The sequence below is a fragment of the Berghia stephanieae genome, chromosome 15 (assembly GCF_034508935.2).
Source record: "Berghia stephanieae isolate SIO BIC M18660-M18661 chromosome 15, UCSD_Bste_1.3, whole genome shotgun sequence".
NCBI classification, from domain to species: Eukaryota; Metazoa; Mollusca; class Gastropoda; order Nudibranchia; family Aeolidiidae; genus Berghia; species Berghia stephanieae.
Window position 1 is genome coordinate 3726259 of NC_088374.1, and position 6279 is coordinate 3732537.

A 6279-nucleotide genomic window follows, 5' to 3' on the forward strand; every position below is an offset into this window, starting at 1 on the left:
GTCTGCTGTCAGTATCTGTGGACTGTAAACTGTAAGAAACAAACAAACAAAAAATGAATAGAACACCTTCATAAAAGAACAAAATACCAAACATCAAACGCTTCGGGCTTAGAAGCCTTCGTCAAACATTAAAAAAAAACAAAAAACAAAACACATTACGAAAAAAAATAACAAAAACAGATAAATGACAAGAGAAATGTTTTTTTTTTTTCTCTGCCGTTTATCTGGGTTTTTAACTAATGTAATGTTTTCACTGGGTTTTTGTTTTTTGTTTGTTTTTTTTTTTTTTTGTTGGCTGAAGAAGGTTTTTGAGCTCGAAATTTTCTGTATTTTGGTATTTTAAATTTATTTTTTTTTAAAACTAGTATTCATTTTTAATCTTTTACTTAAAAACAAAAAAAAACAAACAACCAATTCCCCTTTGTCTTTCCGTGCCCCTTTCAATTGTAAATGTATACATTGTCTTTCCGTGCCCCTTTCAATTGTAAATGTATACATTGTCTTTCCGTGCCCCTTTCAATTGTAAATGTATACATTGTCTTTCCGTGCCCCTTTCAATTGTAAATGTATACATTTTTTGACTATCCAATTTTCTCACTTTTTACCGTCCCTGACATAAATAAATGGATGTATAAAAAAATAAAATTCCCTTTATTCATCCCAAAGGGGAAATTTGTCGCTAGGGTCTATTCCACGGGAAGACTGGAATAACCCAGGCGTCAGCCGCGGTGCAGCACCACAAATTGAGCTAGGGAGAGGTGACTTGTTCATCAAGGCCACACAGCGCAGTGGGTAATCGAACTCGGTACCTTTCGGGTATGAAGCAAGGACTGTATCATTCCGGTGAGCCACACTGCCCCTGTGTAAGTCCCAAGTGGTGTAAAACACTTAAGAAAACCCATTCTTTCTTCTGGGTGGGGTTCCTGACCTCCCATAGTGGGCAGGGAGGTACTTACTGCGTCTTCTATCCCCCTATGTCTGTTTTCCAACTTGCTTTCTGTCTTTGTCTTGGAATGAGAGTACTTAGTTTTTTTCCTGGCCCTGGTCGGAGTCCTGGCTGGGAGGGAAACAGTCAAATGCATAGTTATTGTTTTGGGAGATGATATTTTTTTCCTTGTAAATCATCTCTCTGTTATGTATTATTATATTTGTTATTTTGAATTTATAATGTAAGCATTTGAGTGTGTTCCTCTTTGTTGGATTTTGTTCTTGTGTCCGGATGAGACTTATAGGTGATCTCAAACTAAGTACATTGGTGATATGCTCTTGGAATCTACATCTGATCCCTATTTATTCCCAGTTCCCCTATGTGTTACTTTCTCTTGGATGCTTCAATTGTAATTCTAGAACTTTTACTATCCCATTTTCTTCCTTTTTACTGGCGCTGATATAACCTAAATGTGTTGCAAGCGCCGGAAAACACTTAAAAACAAAAACAAAACTATTGATCCATTTCTATGTTTGTGAGTGGTACACGATGTGTTGATGTAAAGCGCCAGTGAGCAATTCTAAATTGGAACTAGGCGCTATATAAATTCATTATGTTAAATTATTATTATTATAATATAATTATAAATAATTGAGCTTTTATATAGCGCAATATCCACTTAACGTGCTCAAAGCGCTTTACAAGGGGTCCCTGGTCAACAGCAACATTTAACATGTAGGACGAGACATGACGCCTGTTAGGCGATATTACAATTTTTCGGACAAAGACAACGCTGTTAACGGCCAGGTACTCATTTTACACCTGAGTACGGTGAGAGAATGTGAGTAAAGAGCCTTTTTTCAAAGACTCAACTATGCGCCGAGCGCGAGGCTCGAACCCAGGACCTTCCGATCCGAAAGCGAGTGTCATACCACTAGACCACATAGCCACACATATATTATTATATTTAGTGACCCTCATTTTGGGAAAAAAAGTCTGAAACCCGGGACTTCAAGGAAGAGTTTTGTTGATTGATATTGCAATTTTGAGCTTTTCTTTATATATATATATATAGATATATATATATATATATATATATATATATATATATATATATATATATATATATATATATATATACAGTGAAATATCCACTAAATGTGCTCAAAACGCTTTACAAGGGATCCCTGGCCAACAGCAACATTTAACATTTAGGGCGGGACATGACGACTTTATTTTAGGCGATATTACAATCTTTTCAGACAGAGACAAGACTGTTAACGTCCAGGTACTCATTTTACACCTGAATACGATGAGAGAATGTGAGTAAAGAGTCCTTTCCAAGGACTCAGTGGAGATTCAAACCCAAGGACCTTCCGATCCGAAAGCGAGTGGTCATACCACTAGACCGCCAAGCCACACACATTTTTTAATTGATATTTTTGTCCACAGGTTGACTGGTTAAAAAACGAAAACTTTTTCCCCGTTTTGCAACTGTTTTATTGTTTTATTCATAACAAAGAGTGGAATGCTCTTCCCGAATCATGTGTGAACATAACTGATTTAGAGACCTTCCAATAAAGATTATCAAAGTCCTTTGGCCTAAACATTAACAATGGCTGATGTCACATTCAACAACTCTCTCCGCCCTCGATTACAAATACCCTCTGGGTGGGACACCTGATCTCCCATAGCTGATAGGGAGGTACTTGCTGTGTGTTCTATCGCCCTATATATATATATATATATATATATATATATATATATATATATATATATATATATATATATATATATATATATATATATATATATATATGTGTGTATATAATAATAAAGGGAATTTTATTTATTTATTTTATTTATTTAGTAGCATGACAACCCTTCAAAAGTTTCCCCCTTTGTCACTTTTTTTGAAAATTACCATTGGCACCGATTTAAAATAACAGCAATTTTCTTCCCGACATTTCTTTATATTTTAAAATATTATCTATGCATTTCTATTTTCGGCATTGAAAGCATTAAACCTTTATAAGTCTGCCATTAACTCACTCAACCATAACACAGACTATATCCGTAGTTTACCAGGGGTTACTTTTACCCCATGCCTATTTCTAACATTTTTTATCAGACAAATTATAGGCGAAGTATCAAAGATAATGTTTTTAGTTAAAACTATCTATGTACATGCTCATTTTTTAATACATTTTTCCAATTATGAAAAGTAGCAAAAATCTCTAGGAATGAGTGAGTTCATGTCATGATTCTTCCTTTGTTGAGGACACCTTTTTCTTTTTACATTTTAGTTTTAGGAAGTTTGAAACATTTTTGAATAGGTTTTGTAAAGCGTATTGAACAAAAAGGAATAGAGCAATTAAACAAAAAACAAAAAAAAACAGAATGCCAAAGACGGAATGTTTCGGGCTCATAACGCTTCTTCAGCCAACTGGGTAAAACAATGAAAAAATATATACAGATATTATTACTTTAAAAAGCCACATTGATGGCAGAGAAATATTTGGCACATACTTTATGTGATAATTTTTATTTTTGAAATTGTGCTTTTATATAGTGCAATATCCATTAAGTGTGCTCAACGCGCTTTACTACAAGGGGTCCCTATCCAAGAGCAACATTTAACATTTAGGACGGGACATGACGCCTGTTACGCGATATTACAATTTTTTTTCGGACAGAGACAACACTGTTAACGGCCAGGTACTCATTTTACACCTTAGTACAGTGAGAGAATATGAGTAAAGAGCTTTCTTCAAGGACTCAACTATGCGGCGAGCGAGGCTCCAACCCAGGACCTTCCGATCCGAAAGCGCGTCACATGGCCGCACGATAAGATGTAGGACATGCCAGATATTTTCTTCACGTTCAATCTGTTTTTTTTGTTGTTTTTTTCGGGCGCTTAAATGACATAAATAGTGTCGAAAGCGCCGTTAAACACCTAAAAAACAAGACAATCTGGTTTTTAGATGAATGTATCTTTTATGTTTTCAATGTTTCTTGTCCCATAGAGGGCAGGGAGGTACATACTGTGTCTTCTATCCCCTTATATCTGTTTTCCAACATGCTTTCTGTCTTTGTCTTGGAATGAGATTACTTGGTTTTGTCCTGGCGCTGGCCAGATACCCCAGCTGAGATGGAAACAGTCAAATATATAGTTAGAATTTTGGGAGATGATAGTTTTTTCCTTGTAAATCATCTCTCTGTTATGCACTGTATTATTTTTGTTCACATGTTATATGTATGATTTGTAAATATTTGAGTGTATTCCTCTAGGCGGAGACCTGTGCTCGTGTCTGGATGAGACTTTAGGTGATCTCAAACTAAGTACTTTGACAGTGTGCTTTTGGAATCTATATCTGTTTCCTATTTGTTCCCAGTTCCCCTTTGTCTTACTTTCTCTAGGGTGCTTTAATTGTAATTCCAGAACTTTTTACCATCCCATTTTCTTCCTTTTTACTGGCGCTGATATAACCTGAATGTGTTGCAAGCGCCGTAAAACCCTTAAAAACAAACAAACAAAACAATGTTTCTTGGTGTTGGCTCTCTGGATGGGGTTCCTGATCTCCCATAGTGGGCAGGGAGCCTACTTACTCATTCCCCCTATACCTGTTTTCCAACTTGCTTTCTGCCTTTGTCTTGGAATGAGATTAGGCCTAATTGGATTTGTCCTGAGCCCTGGCCTGATGCCCTTGCTGGGAAAGAAACAGTCTTGGACTTGCCATTTTATTTTCTCCATTTTTGATCTGTTCTTTTAGATAATGTATCTTTTATGTTTTGAATTTTTCTTGTCGTTGGTTGAAAAAGGGTTTTGAGCAACAACAAAAATGGCTCCATGTTTGGTATTTTAAAAAAATATATTTTTTTAGCTGTTATATTCATAGTAATGGAGTCGTAATAGGATTCAGAAGTCTGATGTCACATCTGCCCAGCAACCAGCAGCTTGGTTCTAAACAAAGAAAATCGGTGCTTTTTATTCTTCATGCTGGCGAGAACTTTTTCATGTCTTGTGATCAGAATGTATAAAAGTAAAAAAATGAGCAGATTTTCATTGTTTTTCTCGTCTAGATACACTTTTATGATAGTCTGAGAAGTATTTCATAAGGGTTTTCGCCATTGTTCCGATAGTTTAGAACCAGGTACTAAGTTACTATGGGTCATTACGAGGGAAGTGACGTCACGACTGTTGGAGCCAATTGGTGTAAAACAAACAAGGTGTCTTCCCTTTGTTTTACATTGTCCTGCCTTACGTATTTCATCCGGTAAGAGTTGCCATATATATATATATAAATATATATATATATATATATATATATATGTGTGTGTGTGTGTGTGTGTGTGTGTGTGTGTGTCAGTGCATGACATAATCAGTCGGATGGTGAAAAGGTTTGATCTGAGATATTGCCAAGTTTAGTTAGAGGGTCAATTTTGATCCAAAATGAATTCTTGTCATACATGATTAAATCAACCATTTTTGTACCTCTTCGGGAATTATCAAAGCTTAATTTCCTTCTAAATATTTTTTACAGCTTGTCAAGTTGAAAAAGTATGAAATTTGAAAACAGTTTTTGGATACCTTTCCCATAAATTTGACCATAACGTCATGAAAAATCCCCTGATTTACTTCAAATAAAGATTATAATGCTCTGGGGAGCTTGTTCTTTCAGAAAATGCAAAAAAAAAAAAAAAACCCAAAGGAAATCCAAAATTTTCACCTTCCAACTGATTATGTCATGTACTGAAATATTTCTGACGATATTTCATAAATAATGAATGCTGACTACCACTAATGTCTTTATATGTTGTTTTCGCTGAGCATCTGGTGATTGCGAGCACTAATACTAATAGTAATACATATATATTCTGCTGGGTGGGGGTCCTGACCCCCCATAGTGGGCAGGGAGGTACTTGCTGTGTCTTCTATCCTGACCCCCCATAGTGGGCAGGGAGGTACTTGCTGTGTCTTCTATCCTGACCCCCCATAGTGGGCAGAGAGGTACTTGCTGTGTCTTCTATCCCTTGGTGTCTGACTTTCTGTCTTTATCTTAGAATGAAATATTTCTTAGTTTTGTCGTGATCCTCACCGAGGTCCTTGGCTGGGAGGGAAATGGTCAAATGCATAGTTATAGTTTTAGGAGATGAAAATTTTCCGTCTCTCTTATGTACTGTTATTTTAAAAAATTCTTAACATATGATTTATAACCATTTGACTGTATTCCCCTTGTTGGGGACTTGTGTTGGTGTCTGGTTGAGACTGTTAGGCGATCTCAAACTAAGTACACCGAGAGTATGCTCTTGGAATCTATATCTGTTTCCTATTTTAACTCATTCCCCTT